The 16,207-nt window shown below is 48.5% G+C and overlaps 1 pseudogene; it reads right to left on the bottom strand.

Moving 5' to 3' along the window:
- Nucleotides 1–62: 62 nt before the first annotated feature.
- LOC138764470 (interferon-stimulated 20 kDa exonuclease-like 2) lies at nt 63–15,375 on the bottom strand (annotated as a pseudogene).
- Nucleotides 15,376–16,207: the final 832 nt, after the last annotated feature.

The raw sequence follows: 16,207 nt of genomic DNA on the forward strand, positions 1-16,207 counted from the left end.
AAAACCTCCATGGCATCCCTGCACCATCTTGTCCGCACCGAGAATAACACAGCAGGCACAGAAAAGTTAAAAGGTTGTCTCTTCTGCTTTTGTTTCTGCAGATCAATGAGAATACAAAAATTGGCGCTTGAAAAAGAACAGATTAGTTCTCGAGCTGGAAGGGATCGAACCCTTGGAGGAAGGACTTGCAACAATCACTGACTTTTCCAATGTGCAACAATGTCTTTTTTTTTGTTAAAAAAAAAACCCTGCAATCTCAGTACTTTGTTACCGGTGAACATCATCCGTACTGCTTGCTTCGGGATGTCTGTGTCTGGCACACGGTCTTCAGGAGAGGTGGAGGTGGGCGTGAGGTGTGGTGGATACTGCCCTCACCACCAGCAGGCAGGCCCTTATTGCCGAACCCCCACTCCTCCGCTATTTCCCCTCAGTCTGTGCCGTCCTCTCCAGTTCCAGCTCAGCCTCCACCAGTCTGTAGAGCTCCATGGTCGCGCGGGCGTCCTCCACTGACGAGTGACCCGTCTTGCCCACCTGGAGACACAGCAAAGCAGGAGGGGGTCAAGAAGGAATCCCGTCAAGATCCACAGCAGGGGGGAGGGGGGGGAGCGAGTAAAGGGCTTGGGATCTGGGCTTAATTCGGAATGAAGAGAAGGGACAGCCTATCAAGTCAAGTTTATTATCATCTGTTTGCACGAGTACAACCTGACGAAACAGCATTCTCTGGTCCTTGGTGCAAAACATGTAGACACACATAGAGATATAACACACATAGAGACAAACAATACACAGGTAAGACAAGTATTCAACTATACAAATAAATAAATAGTTTCGTGAATATGAGGGTCTCGGATGGTCAGTGTGAGCAGTTCCTTGGGTCGTTCAGTGTTCTCACTGTGGGAAGAAGCTGTTCCTCAACCTGGTGGCGCTGGCTCTGATCCTCCTGGATCTCTTTCCCGACGGGAGCAGCTGAAAGATGCTGTGTGCGGGGTGGAAGGGGTCTACATCCTCTTCAATGATCCCGGTAGATCACATTGATGGGGGGGGGGAGGGGGGGAGAAAGACTCCTGTGATCCTCTCTGCCACTTATGGTCCGGGGGTGGATTAACCTCTGATCAATTTCTCTGCAGCAACTATACTACACTGTGATGCAGCCGGCCAGGACGCTCAACGGAGCTCCCACAGAAGGGTGACATAATGCTGACCGGTAGCCTTGCCCACTTCATCTTCTCAGGAAGTGCAACTTCCTGGTAAGTGAGGAGATGTGTCTCCACGATAGGGACACTAGTTAAGTGGACTCCTAGGAATTTGGTGCTCTAGACTCTCTTCACTACAGAATCATTAATATGTAGTGGAGGGAGGTCGCTCCTGGTCCTCCTGACGTCCATGATCATCTCCTTCATCCACTCCATGTTGAGACTCAGGTTGCTACCCTTGCCCCATTTCTCGATATTTTCCATCCCTTTTCTGTAGTGCGACTCATCATTGTTCTGGATTCGCAACACCTCCTGATTAGTCAGGAAGGCGAAGTAGTTCCTAATAGGGCTGAGCAGTGCAAGGCTATTGGTCCCCATCTTGACAATATTTTACAACAGTACAACTGAGAGTGATGTAGTGAGTTAATGTATTATGCTGACTGCTTGCTCTTGGTTATGACCACCCTAATGGTATAACAGATGGTGCAACTTAGCCCACTGGTCAGTAGAGATGGCTTCTTCTGTTAATAAAAGCCTATAGACTGGTCCTTGCTTAAGGCGTATCACCTGCCTGGTCGCATCATTGTGTGGTAAAGTAGCTGCAAAGCATCGGCCTGGAATTTTAAACTGAGAACTGCTTTCTCTGCTTGTCCCTGCTTGTATCGCCGCGCCGGCGGGGCAACCACGGGAAGATGGTGACGTTGGGGGTATCTCAGTGCCTCGTGGCTAGGCCACAGCGTGCGCCTCGGGCGAAGGTGATGATGTCGCCGCCCGCGTGGGGCGGAGCTCAAGCTGCCCTTAAAGGGCACGCGTGTGAAGTTCAAATAAATCAGTTCAACTGAAACCCCTCAGCGTCCTGAGCGTTGGTTTGAGAGTTGGTAGCCTGCTGCTGCAGAACCTTTAAAACAGGCAGGAGGATCACCGGGATCTCCCTTTCCTCAATAGGTGATGTTTACTGTCTATAGAAGACTTTTCCTAACCAGCACATAGCATCTTCTATCCACTACCACAAGGAGGAGGTACAGGAGTATCAGGTCAGCCAGGCTGGGAAATAGCTTCTTCCCACACACTGTGAGATAGACGAACAGGATCTTCTAACAATGACAATCATCCCATATAGTTATATATTTATTTGATTATTTATATGATCTTTATGTTCTATGTATATTGTGTGTGCACTAAGGTCTGAAGAATAATCGCACCCGGGTCCCAGGAGGGCTCCCTAGGTGCTGCAATTTGAAAGGGGGTACTGTTTCATCAGGGTGTACATGTACAGGCAGCTGGTAACACACTTGAATGCACAAGACAGGTCAGAAACAGGAGCCCCGTTGGTTCTGCTGCTTTAATACTCCACCTCACTCTGACCCCTCTCCAACACTGTGGCCTAATGCAAGGCTGAGGAAGAGTAGGGCAAAATGTAGCCTGTCGGATTCCATCACACCCTAAGGCGTAAGCCCATCGAGTTTGGCCTGCCATTCCATAACGAGCTGATCCATTCTCCCACTCAGCCCCACTCCCCGGCTTTCTCCCCGTAACCCTTGATGTCCTGACCAATCTCTGCCTTAAATACACCCAACGACCTTGCTTCCACACCTGCCTGTGGCAATAAGCTCCACAGACTCACGACCCTCTCACTAAAGATTTTTTTCGCATCTCTGTTTTAATTCGACACCTTTTTATCCTGACGTTGTGCCCTCTTGCCCTTGACTCCCCTACCACGGGAAACATCCTCGCCACATTTACTCTGTCCAGGCCTTTCAGCATTTGAAATGCCTCTGTTTCCCCCTCATCCTTCTGTACTCCGGAGTCACGTGATGGAGTAGTGGCTGGTAGGAGAATACCAGCCCTCTCCAGAAAAGAAGGAAAAAAGTGAAGATAAAACAAAGCCCCAGATACACAAATCACAACAAATAAAAAATAAAGGTGTGGAGGAAATAGCACCAAAGAAAAAAAATCCAAAAATAACGGGAAGAAAAGAAGAAAGAAAGACGCCGGAAGAGAAAGGTGAAGGCCTTACCTGTACAAAAAAGCAGGGACCCACCGTAGAAAGAGGAGCCCACTCCCCGAGGTCAGTGGAAACCCCACAGGGTCGCGACCCACCGAACTTAGGACTGCAAAGATGGCTCGCGGAGACAAACAGAGGTGCGCAACCGCGCATGCGCGAGGAATCGCGCATGCGCGATGCACACGACAAAGACAACACCGACGGGAGGGGGGACCAGCTGTGGAGTGGAACTCTACAGCACGAATAGCTGAGAGAGACCTGACAGCAGGGCTCCCAACTGGAAGATAAAAGAAATAACGGGAACGGGAGGGGTGAGAATGAAAGAAGGAAACTAGAGACACAACAGATAACCAGCCCAGAAGAAGAGGATCAACATCAAGACGCCATAAAAAAATACCCAACAAACTGAGACAAACAGCCCAACAAGAAAGTCAGAAGAGACACAGATACAAGGAAGAGAAGTAGAAGACACAAACCCTAGAGCAGACACAGAAGAAGGAGAACATCAAGCTCTGCACAGAGAAATAGAAGATAAAGGGAATGGATGGTACATAGATTTTAAAAAATTTCAAGAATATATGGAAGCATTAAAAGAATGGCTGACACGAGAATTTAGTGAAATAAAAAAAATGAAAAGTACAGAAGAAAAAGCGAGTAGATTAGAGCTGGTCATAACAGAAATAAGGAAAAGATTAGACAAGGTGGAAGAACAAGAAACAGCCATAGAAATGGAAGTGGACGACTTAAAAAGAAAATTGGAAGAAACTGATAAAAAAGTTAAAGAAACACAGGAGTTGTTAGCTCAGAAGATGGATATAATGGAAAACTATTATAGGAGAAACAATATAAAGATGAAGAAGGCAAAGATATGAAAGAATTTATAAAAGAATGGATCCCCAAAGTCCTGGGAATGCCAGAAATGCAGGAAGGAATGGAAATAGAAAGGGCACACAGAACATTAGCCCCGAAACCACAGCCACAACAAAAACCAAGATCCATTCTAGTAAAATTCCTGAGATATACGACAAGAGAAAATATATTGGAGAAGGCAATGAAAAAAAAGGAGGACAAAAAACCACTGGAATGCAAAGGTCAAAAAAATGTTTCTACCCAGACATAAGTTTTGAGCTCCTGAAGAAGAGGAAGGAGTTTAACGCAGCAAAATCGATCCTATGGAAGAAAGGCTATAAATTTATGTTAAGATATCCAGCGGTGCTTAAAATAGTTAACCCGGGGGAGCAAAGCAGACTGTTCTCGGTTCCGGAGAAAGCTCAAGAATTTGCAGAATGCCTGCAAAACAGAAAGAGAGATGAAGAGATGTAACAAGAACAAAGAATGACGACAAACTTCATATAAAGAAGAAAAATAATGTATAAGTAAGAACTAAGGAGGGGAAGAAAAGGGAAGAAAGGAAGTAAGGGGGGAATAAAGAGGGTGAGCTTTGTTATATGTGAAGATAAAAGTCTTTTCTGGGTGGGAGAGAATAACAATCACTGTGAAATCAGTTGACGCTTGCGAGCGGGTTCGCAATCCAAATAGAGAGGGGAGTTGTGGTTTCCCAGCAAGGGACAAGGGGCAACTCAGAGAAGTCGGGGGGGGGGGGGGGGAGTGGGGACATTTGGGGTTAAGGGAATTTTAGATGTGGGAATAGTGGAAATATTTTATGTTTTAGAAGTGTTGTCTTACAGTGGGTTCAAAAAAAGAAAATAGAAATGGATAAGAAGGGAAGGTGGTGATGAGGAAGCGGAAATGAGAGATAAATAAAGTATGAAATGGCCATTTTGAACTATATGACTATAAATATTAATGGAATACATAACCAGATCAAAAGGAAGAGGCTGTTAAATTTACTGAAAGAAAAAATTGATATAGCATTTGTGCAGGATGAGTTGGGGCTACCTGCTGCAGAAATGGTCCACGGACAGCCAGCACAGACACCTTGGGGACCAAAGCCCGCAGGGCCAGTAGGAAAGGATTTATTATCATTAGGTGACAACATAAGCAAATATTTAAGTAATCTAACTAAAACAGTTTGAGAGATGCATTCACATGTACAACAAGCACAGCTAAAGGAAGGTGATCCAACAGATCAAAATGGTCAATATCCCAACGTCAAACCTAAAAATTACGTTCTAGTAAAGAATTTGGATCGGACGAAATTGGGAACTCGCTGAAAAGAGTAATTCCAGGTCCCCGTAATAACACAGACTGCACTAAAGCTTGAAGGACAGTTTCACTAGATACACCTGTTACGAGCCCAGAGGACACATGAACCCAGCAGCAATAGATATTCACCAAGACAAATGGTTACTTAAACAAAAGCTGCTTTTAATTATCTTTAAACATGAAAATAAAATCAAACTTTAATTTATCACTATTGAGTTACTTAACCTAACATAATCCCCTTCTAATTCTAAGCGCACATGTATGTAATGTGTGTAAGTGCAGAAAAGTTCTTTGGTTCACAGTCCAATCTCACTTCTTATTTCTCCAAGTTCTCTGGTTGCAGGCAATTCTTATCCTATGCACAGAATTTAGTATTTATAAAGTTCACCAGGCTTTGGTGATTGAAAGGTTACCGTTCAGGAAGGTTCTTGTTGGTTTTCAGAGAGCGATTTGTTGTTCTTCTTTAATCAGCCACTTCACTGTCTTGCAGATAAAACTTGGCCTGTCAAGATTCTCCAGATGATAACCTCTTTCTTTCAGGTCACCACAGAGTTTGTTTCTGTTTCACTTATTCCAAGTGAAACTTTAGAAAACCAGTCCTCTCCTCTTGCATATACCACAAGGGCTTTGACCAGGCTGTCTTCCAAATGGGGGCTTTACATAAGCTTGCCAGCTAGTCCAGTATCCTGTCCAGTGCCAGCTGCTGTCTTCTGGCTGGAACACTGTACAACTGATATCTCTCTTTCTCTCTCTCTCTCTCTCTCTCTCTTTCTCTCTCTCTCTCTCTCTCTCTCTCTCTCTCTTTTGTCCTTGTTGGAACCTACATGATATTTAAAGGAATATTTATCCCCATATCAAAATACTTTACCCCTTGGGAAAGCTTACGTGTTGCTACTGCAAAAGCTGCTGTTATAAACAGTCCCTTCATCGTTTATTCAAAAAGTTGTTGGTGAAGCAAACAGGCAAGTTTTCATTCTCCATCTTTAATTCTCACATCGCGCTCTCTCTCTCTCAAAGCATGTTTGACTTGCAAAACCACATGACCCTCTTAGAACAGACTGCAGCAGCTCCAATATGCTCTTTCATCTGTTGCCTTTTGTAAACAACAATCCACTAGTGAAAAAAACAAATCTAACTGAAGTGGAACACAAGAAATTAAGGAGAGACTGGGTAGGGCAAGTAACGGCAGCATCATATAGTTCAAAAGCCAGAGGAGTGGCTATATTAATCAATAAAAATGTACCAATCAAAATAGAGGAGGAAATAATAGATCCAGCAGGGAGATATGTAATGATAAAGTGTCAGATACATTCAGAATTTTGGAATTTGCTCAATGTATATGCACCTAATGAAGAGGATCAAAAATTTATCTTTCTGTACTCCAACGAGTAGTCCAAGAGCCGACAAACGTTTTTCATCTGCTAATCCAGTGGTTCTCAACCTTTTTCTTTCCACTCGCGTACCATTTTAGGTAACCCCCAGGCCATCGATGCTCTGGGATTGCTTAAGGTGGGATGTGAGTGGGAAGGGAAGGTTGAGAACCACTGAGCTAGACCCAATTGTCACTGAAATATTTTGCTTGAGAAAAATTGTCATTGGCCCATTTCCTTTGGAGTTGTGAAACCATGCACATAACGAGTCGACGAGGGACGATTAAAACAGTGGGTTTCAAACTTTTTCTTTCCACCCACATCCCACCTTAAGCAACCCCTTACCCCATAGAGCACCAAAGGCAGAGGGATTAAAATGGTATGTGAGTGGAAAGAAAAAGGTTGAGAACCATTGTGCTAACCCTTTCATTCCTGTTATCGTTCTGGTAAATCTTTTCTGAACCCTCTCCAATGCCAGTACGTTTTTTCTCAAATACGGCACCCAAGACTGTACCCAGTGCTCCAGGTGAGGCCTCACCAGTGCTTTATAGAGTCTCAACATCACATCCCTGCTCTTGTATCTTATCCCTCTAGAAATGAACACCAACATTCATCACCGTAACTGAACCTGGAGGTCAACCTTTAGGGAATCCTGCACGAGGACTCCCAAGTCCCCTCTGCCCCATGGAATTTAGAATTTTCTCCCCATCTACATAATACTCTGCCCGTCTGCTTCTTCTGCCAAAGTGCTTGACCGTTCCCTTTCCATCACTGTATTTCATCTGACACCTCTTTGCCCCGTTCTCCTCGTCTACCTGCAGGCTTTCAGAATCCTCAGCATTGCCCGCCCCCCCTCTCCCACCCATTATGGGATCATCTGCCAATTTAGGCCTCAAAGTCATCTACTCCATAATCCAAATCATTTATTTACAACTTAAAAAGAAGCGGTCCCCACACTGACCACCGGTAACTAGTAGACAACCAGAATCCCTTTATTCCTGTCGATAAGCCAATGCTCTACCCACGCTAGAATCCTTCCCATAATTTCTGGAGTTCTCACCTTGTTTCGCAGCCTTACATTTCGCACCTTGGTGAAGGACTTTTGAAAGTGCAAAGGCGCAGCATCCATGGCATTTCCCCTGTCTATCCTGACTTGTGATCTCTTCAAAAAATTGCAAAAGGTTGGTCAGGCATTATTTTCCCTTAAGGAAACCATGCTGACTCGGGCTTATCTGGCCACGCACCTCCGGGTATTCCGTAACCTCATCCTTCACAATCGACTCCAACAGCTTCCCAACCACCGAGGTCTAGGGTGTCTATTACCATGTTGATCTCCAAATTAAATCATGGTTTTAAAATATTAACAACCGGCGGAACAGGCTGAGGGAATCCTGCTCCCCCTTCCAGGCAAGTGATGATGATGATTCCAGCTTTACTTGAAAATGAATGTGGGAATGGTGCAGAAGACCTCCACAAAATGAGGTGGGGGGAGGGGTCAGAGCACACACAGACTCAACATCCCCTCCACCTGATTGCATTACCAGGGAAGCAAGGCACAGCCACTGGATTGGGCAGGGCCTTGACATGGGTCGGGTGGGGGGCGGTGGGTGTCTGTGTGGGACAGGCTGGGGGGGGGGGGACAGGTGTTGTCCGCAGGTGATGGAACAGGGGACCATATGAGGGAGGCGGAAAGGAGTGGGGGAATATCTGAGGGAGGCGGAAAGTGCAGGTGTTTGCAGATGGTGGGTGATGAAAATGCAGTTTGTGGGAGGTGGAAGGGGGAGGGGTCTGGGGACACGGAAGGAGGTGGGGCGCCCGCGGGTGACGGAAGGGGGTGGGGTGTCTGCAGGAGATGGAAGGGGGTGGGGTGTCTGCAGGAGACGGAAGGGGGAGGTATGTGCCGGTGGGACATGGAGAGGGGTAGGAGTTGTCTGCTGGAGATGGGAGACAGGGTGGGGGTTCCTGAGACAGGATCTGCTGCCTGTAGGATTTGGGACAGGAGGGGTGGGGTTGGTCTGTTGCCTGCAGGCGATATGACCGGCAGGGGTGTTTGTTGCCTGCGGGAGATGGGTCAGGGTGTCTGTTGCCTGAGGGTGATGGGACAGAGGGCTCTGATGTCTGAGGGAGATGGGTCAGGGGGCTCTGTTGCCTGAGGGAGACGAGACCGGGACATCTGTTACCTGCGGGAAACGAGACAGGGAGTCTGTTGCCAGAGGAAGATGGGACTGGGATATTCTGTTGCCTGAGGGAGATGGGACAGGAGGTCTGTTGCCTATGGAAGATGGGACAGGGGGTCAATTATCTGCAGGAAATGGGACAGGAGGTCTGTTACCTGCAGGAGATGGGACAGGAGCTCTGTTACCTGCGGAAAATGGGACAGGGGCTCTGTTACCTATGGAAGACAAAACAGGGAGTCTGTTACCAGAGGGAGACGGGTCGGGGGGCTCTGTTACCTGTGGGAGATGGGACAGGGTCTCTGTTACTTGTGGAAGACAAAACAGGGAGTCTGTTGCCAGAGGGAGACGTGTCAGGGGGCTCTGTTGCCAGAGGGAGACGGGTCAGGGGGCTCTGTTGTCTGCAGGATTCGGGTCGAGTGGGCGGGACAGTTGCCTGCGGCCAATTCTTTTGTACCTGAATGTCCCGGTGAAGTAGCTGCTTGGTCAGCTTCTTCAGTGACACCGACTGCTTCTCAGGGAAACCCGCCTTCCGGTTCAACAGCGGGATCTTCGAGGTGTCCCGGGTCAGCGACTCAGGGTGAAAGTAGTTCAATGCCTTGAAGTCGTTGTGCACGGCGTGGCCGATGACAATCTTCCCGCACAAGACCTTGAGTATCTGCCCAAGACAGAGGGATCAGAACAATGTGGGGATAGATGCCAGGCTGTTTCACAGCAGCACCTCGAAACTTTAAACCACAGGCAGCTGTATCTATATGTCGCCTCCGAACCACCAAAGCACATCTGGGGTAGAATTAAAGCTGGAAGGTGGGTAACATCCCACTTGCTAGTGGGCACATTTGCAGTGCCAGCAATATGGATTCCAATCCAGAGTCGTCTGTAAGGAATTTATACGTTCTCCAGTCTTACCAATCCTATATATAAAAAAACTCTTACCAATCATATATGACAATAAACATTTAGAAAATTGGTTCCAATGTGGGATTAAATATTTGGGAGATTGTTGTGAGCAAGAGGTATTTATGTCGTTTGATAAAATTAAAAATAAATTTGGAGGTTTCACAAAATAAGTTCTTCTGCTCTCTTCAACTGAGATCTTTTTTAAGGGACGTATTGGGCCCAGAACTAATTTTGTCGCAGATTACTGGATTGGAGATTGTGATTCATGAGGGAGTTACAAAGGAAGTTATTTCTAAATTGGTTCTTCTACTTCAGGAGGGATCTCCAAAACCAGATTTGAATAAATCAAAAGAAAGATGGGAATCGGATTTAACATAACATAACAATTTACAGCACGGAAACAGGCCATTAGGCCCTTCTAGTCCGCACCGAACCAAACACCCCTCTCTAGTCTCACCTCCCTGCACAATGCCCATAACCCTCCATCTTCTATTTGGGAACTGAAATTAATCCTTTTTGCTGGTCTGACATTTGTTGGACAAGATGAGGGATATAATTAATGTTCGCTATAGATTGGTTAAAACGCCACATAAATTAATTTAATTCAAATTTATGTTTTAGATGTGCACAGAAAATGGTACATTTTACCTGGTCATGTACCAAAGTGACATCATTTTGGAAAGATGTGGACAAGTTTTTGGAACAAATTATAAAAATACATTACCATTAACACCTGAGATTTTTCTTTTGGGAAACGTATACGATTTGGAACCCCAATTGAAGGTGTCAAAATATCAGATGTATAGCAATGACATGGAAATCGGAATCCCTTCTTAAAATTGATTGTTGGAATAGGGAGATGCAAAATTGTATTCCCTTAGAAAAGGTGACGCATTAGAATATGGAAACCATATTTAGATATGGGGTTAGATATGAAATGTTTTCTCTTCTACACCCCACCACTTTTTTTTAAATCTTAATGGTTGAAGTTTGTCACGTTGATTTAATTCTACTATTTTACTAATATTCTGTTTTTCTTTTTGGGAGGGTGGCGGGGTCAGGGGAGGGTAGTTATCACAGTAGCTTTGCACATATATCTGTATTCTTTTTTCTATCTTCTCACCTTTATGTACTGTACAACCATTTATTTTTTATTCTATTTTGATCAATGTATCATTTGGATACGATTCTATATTATATTGTACTGTATACAAAACTACCCATACCCACACTCCTGTTCGGCTCTGAATCATGGGTCCTCTACAGGCATCACCTACGGCTCCTAGAACGCTTCCACCAGCGTCGTCTCCGCTCCATCCTCAACATTCATTGGAGTGACTTCATCACCAACATCGAAGTACTCGAGATGGCAGAGGCCGACAGCAACGAATCCACGCTGCTGAAGATCCAACTGCGCTGGGTAGGTCACGTCTCCAGAATGGAGGACCATCGCCTTCCCAAGATCGTGTTATATGGCGAGCTCTCCACTGGCCACCAAGACAGAGGTGCACCAAAGAAGAGGTACAAGGACTGCCTAAAGAAATCTCTTGGTGCCTGCCACATTGAGCACCACCAGTGGGCTGATATCGCCTCAAACCGTGCATCTTGGCACCTCACAGTTCGGCGGGCAGCAACCTCCTTTGAAGGAGACCGCAGAGCCCACCTCACTGACAAAAGACAAAGGAGGAAAAACCCAACACCCAACCCCAACCAACCAATTTTCCCTTGCAACCGCTGCAACCGTGTCTGCCTGTCCCACATCGGACTGGTCAGCCACAAACGAGCCTGCAGCTGACGTAGACATTACCCCTCCATTAATCTTCGTCCGCGAAGCCAAGCCAAAGACAAAGAATACAAAACTATAAATAACATTTTTTTTAAAAAAGGAGTTTGTACATTCTCCTCGTGTCTGCGTGGGTTTCCTTCCACTGTTCAAAATGTACAAAGGTTAACAAAGAACATAAAAGCACAGTACAGGCCCTTCAGCCCATGAAGTTGTGCAGTTCTATACATACCTACCAAAAATAACTTAACACTCCTTATCTCATAACCCTCTATTTTTCTTCCATCTATGTGCCTAAGAGTCGCTTAAATGCCCCTAATGTTCCAGCCTCCATCACCACCCCTGGCAATGCATTTCAGGCATCCACAGAGTTCAAAAAAGCTTACCCTTGACGATTTCCCCAAACTTTCCTCCCTTCACTTTGTACAGGTGTCCTCTACTCCCATCCTGGAATAAAGGCACTAGCTGTCCACCTTATTTATGTCTCTTAGAATCCTGTAAACCTCTATTAAGTCTCTCATCCTTCTTCACTCCAAACAGAAAAATCCCAGCTCTGCTAACCTTGCCTCATAAGACTTATTTTCCAATCCAGACAACATACTGGTAGATCTCCTCTCGATAGCTTCCACATCCTTCCTGTAATGACGTGACGAGAAATTAACACAATACTCTAAGTGTGGACTCATCAGAGATTTTTAGAGTTGGAACATGATCTTTCAACTCTTGAACTCAATCCTACTATTAATTAAGTCCAGCATCCTATAGGCCTTCTTAACTATCCTTTTCAGCTTCTGTGGTGGCAACCTTAAAGACGTATGGATTCGGACCCCAAGGTCCCTCTATTCTTCCACACTGTTAAATATCCGACCATTAACCCTGCACTCACCCTTCAGGTTGGACCTTGCAAAGTGCATCACAACACTTATCTGGAATTGAACTCCATCTGCCACTTCTCCGCCCAACTCTGCATCCTGTCTATATCCTTTTGTAACCTTCAACAACCTTCGGCACCATCCACAACTCTTCAAACCTTCATGTCATCTGCAAACTTTCTGAGCCATTCACTTCTTTATCTAGGTCACAAGGAGCAGAGGTCCAGAACAGACCCCTGTGGACTAGTCACGACCTCCAGGCAGAATATGTTCCGACCTCTACTATTCTGCTTTCTACAGGCAAGTCAATTCTTTGTGGACACAGCCATAGACCCCCGTGCCTCATGACTTTCTGAACGAGTCTCCCAGTGGGAAACCTTGTCAAATGCCTTACTTAAATCCATATACACATCTACCCTTATCAATTTCTTTAGTTACCTCCTCAAAAAAGCTCGATTAGACTCGTGAGGCATGACCTTCCCTTCATAAAGCCATGCTGACTCTCTTCAAGTAAACTGTAAATCCTGTCTTTAAGAAACCTCTCCACTAGTTTGCGCACCACTAACGCAAGACATGTTGGTCTATAATTCCCAGGATTCTCCCTATTTAAACAAAGGGAGTATTTTGCCATTCTCAAATCCTATGGCAAGGAGGCCATAAAGATCATTGCCAACGCCAAACTATGTCTTCCCTCCCTTCTCTTAGCGATGTAGGGTATATCTCATCTGCTCTGAAGAAATTGTTATTCATAACATTTATTAGAAGATCCCTGGAGGGGAGAGGGGCAGGCGGGAGGATGGAGGCTGGCTGGAGGGGGGAGTGGGACTGGCAGGATTGGGGGAAGAGGAGACGGAAGGAGGAGGAGGTGGGGGAAGTGGTCCCAGCAGGAGGAGGGGGGAAGAGAGGGAGGGGTCAGTAGGAGGAGGAGGGAGGGGAGGAGCCAGCAGGAGGGGGAGGAGAGGGGTCGGAAGGAGGGGGGGGTTGAGGGGTTGGAAGGAGGGGGAGAGGGGTCGGGAGAGAGAGGAATCAGAAGGAGGAGGAATGGAGGGGCTGAAAGGAGGAAGTGGAGGGGAGAGAGGCCGGTAGGAGGAGGGGTGGAGAGAGTTGCTGGGGGTGGGGTGAGGGAATAGCAGGAGTGAGGGCAGAGTGGTTGATGAGAGGGTTGGAGAGAGGGGCTCACCTCTTTCTGTGCCAGTTTGAAGGGCGTGGCATTCCTCATGTGATGATGGCGGATGCCACTCCAGCGGGTCCGGTAGTCAGTGATGGGGTTGGGCGGAGGACATACTTGTCATAGACCAAGTCTCCGTCGTAGCCGATCACACTGCAGCGGGCCAGCTCACTCCTCTTGCCCCCCTGGCCTGTGCCCACCATCTCACAGTCCAGAGCCACACACTTATAGGGCTTAACGAGGCTGCTGGCCGCCGGGGGTGGGGACGGCAGACAAGGAGGAGGAGGAAGAACCCTTGCTGCTGCTCCCCACGCCTCTGCCCCCATTGGTCTTCCGGACAGGCAGGATGCCGCTCTGACACTCACTGAGCAGCAGGTCGTGTCCGACGGAGAAGCTGGCTTCTGTCCCGGGGCAGAGGGCTTTGTTGGGGCAGAGGGCTTTGTTGGGGCAGAGGGCTTTGTCAGGGCAGAGGGCTTTGTCGGGGCAGGCGACTGCCACTTGGGACAGGGCTGAAGAGCCTCCTTCCACCGCTGCCCATCTGGTTTGCCAGCCGCACGTTTGGCCTCAGGCCAGCCAGGGGTCGCTTGCCGCAGCTGCTTCTTGTGGAGGTACCCCTTGTACTCCAGGTAGGCCCGGCGCTGAAGGAAGCGCTTGTGTTTGTGGCTGGGGCTTGGGGGTCTTTCTCGGCACCGCACCGCCGGTGAAGTCCAGGTTCAGTATGATGCCCGACATGGCCCAGGGAGGGGATGGGGAAAACCAGGTCGTCGCGTGATTCGTGGCGCACAGCATCCGCCTCCTGAAGCTCAAGCTCCCCGGCTAGGCTTACGATGGTCAGACAGCCATCCTGCCACCTGGGTGGTGCACAACACAAGGGTGGGGGGGTCAATAAAGACAGGATGTTCCACCCTGCCCTCCCCCACCCCCCCGGATAGCACCTGCTGGGCTTGGCGGTCAATGGCATCGCCAACCAAGTGAAGCAGGTGAACGAGTTTTACAGCACAGAAAATAGGCCCTACGGCCCAACTTACCCATGCTTTCCTGAGCTGCTCCCAATTGCCTACTTTTGGCCCATTTCCCTCTGAACCTTTCCTGACCCACTTCCACACACCCACCACCCTCTGTGCTGAGAGGGTATCCCCAAGGTCCCCTTAAATCCTTGTAGTTTTAGACTTCCCTGTCCTTGGTAAAAGACAGGGATTATTTATGAACGTAATATTATGAACGTTCACTGAAATAATGGCAGTGCTACCGCTGGTGTAGACCCGATCGATAGTAGCCACAAAAGTTTGTAGACACTGGGGAAGCAGAGGGCTGGCGCAGGGTATCAGAAAAAGGAGAGACTAACCCCCACCCCCATCCCCATCCCACCACCACCGTTTGAGAGAAGTGGAGATGACCCACAAGGCTGAAGAACATGTGGATAGAGGGCAGTAGGCGACTTGAGGTGAGGAACACATGCAGGCTGCAGGTCGACTGCGGTCACGGAACTCGCACCAGACTGCAGATTGCTGGAGACTGGCTGAAGGGATACCAGCTATTGGAACCGAGGTGTGACAGGGAGATGAGGGCTTCTAGATGGCGTTTGGATCTGGAGCTCGATTGACTGGTGGTTTGGATGTGAATCTGGGATCCCGAGGGAGTGGGGAGTGTGGTAGCGTCCCGTACAGGGAGTGGGTTCCTGGGGTTCGTGTCCTACACATTGTCAAGGGTCCTGGACAAGGAACATCTCCACCCAACACCCCCTGGCTCCTCCCCTTCCCCCTCTACCACCCCCTCCCTCTGCCCCTCCTCTCCACCATCCCCTCTCTCTGGCTCCTCCCCTTCCTCTCCACCCTCTACCCCCTCCCCTTCCCCCTCCACCACCCTCCACCCACTATCCCCCCCTCCCCTCCACCAACCCCTCCCTCACCCCCCTCTTCTTCACCAACCCCTCCCTCTGCTCTTCCCCTCCACCACCCTTCCCTCTGCCCTTTCCTCCACCACGCCCTCCCTCTCACCCTCTTCTCCAACATACCCTCCCTCCTCTTCACCACCTCCCCCCTCCACCACCCCCTCCCTCTGCCCCCTCCCCTCTACCAACCCCCCTCCCTCTGCTCCCTCAACCTCCCCTCTACCAACCCCCCTCCCACTGCTCCCTCACCCTCCCTCCCTCCTCTTCCCCACACCCTCCCTCCCCCCACTCCCTCTCTCCCCTTCCCCCACTCCTCTCTCCCCTTCCCCAGTCCCTCTCTCCCCTTCCCCTCCCTCCCCTTCCCCACCCCTCCTCCTCTCTATCCCTCCCCCTCTATCCCTCCCCTTCCTCACCCCTCCCCTCCCCCTCCCCTTCCCACCCCTCCCCTCCCCCTCCCCTTCCCCACCCCTTCCCCACCCCTCCCCTTCCCCACCCCTCCCCTCCCCACCCCTCCCCTCCCCTTCCCCACCCCTCCCCTTCCCCACCCCTCCTCCTCTCTATCCCTCCCCCTCCCCCTCTATCCTCCCTTCCTCACCCCCCTCCACCTCTCTATCCATCCCCCTTCCCCACCCCCTCTCTATTCCACCTCCTTCCACTATCCCTCCCCCTCCCCCTCTCTATCCCT

This window comes from Narcine bancroftii, chromosome 5 (genome assembly GCF_036971445.1).
Source record: "Narcine bancroftii isolate sNarBan1 chromosome 5, sNarBan1.hap1, whole genome shotgun sequence".
Taxonomy (NCBI): domain Eukaryota; kingdom Metazoa; phylum Chordata; class Chondrichthyes; order Torpediniformes; family Narcinidae; genus Narcine; species Narcine bancroftii.